Below are 974 nucleotides of genomic sequence, written 5' to 3'. Positions count from 1 at the left end.
CTTATCACTTTGGTGCTTGCAGGGGTTTTTAGGAACTTTATACCAGGAAATAGGAAAAAAAAAAAAAGAAAAACTAGTGGATTAGTGAATGATGGTTCAGTGAAGCAGCAGGGGTTAAGGTCACCTTGTAGAAAGAGGTGAGGAAATGTCCAATACACACCATGAAAAGATGCTCACAGTCATAGCCATTAGGGAAATGTAAGACAAAACCACAATGAGATACCACTTCACACCCACTAGGATGACCATAATCAAAAAAAGGGGGAAATAAGAAGTGTTAACCAGGGTGTGGAGAAATTGGATTGCTCATTCACTAGTAGTAGAAATGTAAAATACAGCAGCCTCTATGGAAAAGTATTTGATGTCTCCTCAATAATTTGCAGAGAGAATTACCATAGAACCCCTCTTAGGTATACACCCCAAATAATTGAAAACAGATGTTCAAACAATAGCTTGTACACAAATGTTTATAGCAATACCATTCACAATAGCCAAAAGGTGGGAAAGAACCAAAATGTCCATCAGTGGGCGACTGGATGAATGAAACATGATCTATCCATATGAAGGAGTATTATTCAGCCATATAAAGGAATGAAGTATTGATATTTGCTACAGCATATATGGACCTTGAAAATATTATGTTGAGTGAAAAAAGCCAGGCACAAGCTGGGCATGGTGGCTCACCCATGTAATCCTAGCACTTGGGAGGCCAAGGCCGATGGATTGCCTGAGCTCATGGGTTTGAAACCAGCCTGAGCCAGAGCAAGACCTCATCTCTAAAAAAGAAAAATAGCTGGGCGTTGTGGTGGGCTGTAGTCCCAGCTACTTGGGAGGCTGAGGCAAGAGAATCACTTGAGCCCAGGAATTTGAGGTTACTGTGAGCTATGATGCCACAGCACTCTACCCAGGGGGATATCTTGAGGCTCTGTCTCCAAAAAAAAAAAAAAAAAAAACAGCCAGGCAGGGTGGTGGGC

The sequence above is a fragment of the Otolemur garnettii genome, unplaced genomic scaffold (assembly GCF_000181295.1).
Source record: "Otolemur garnettii isolate 467f Iridium unplaced genomic scaffold, OtoGar3 scaffold00152, whole genome shotgun sequence".
Taxonomy (NCBI): domain Eukaryota; kingdom Metazoa; phylum Chordata; class Mammalia; order Primates; family Galagidae; genus Otolemur; species Otolemur garnettii.
Note: the sequence above shows the minus strand (reverse complement) of the source record.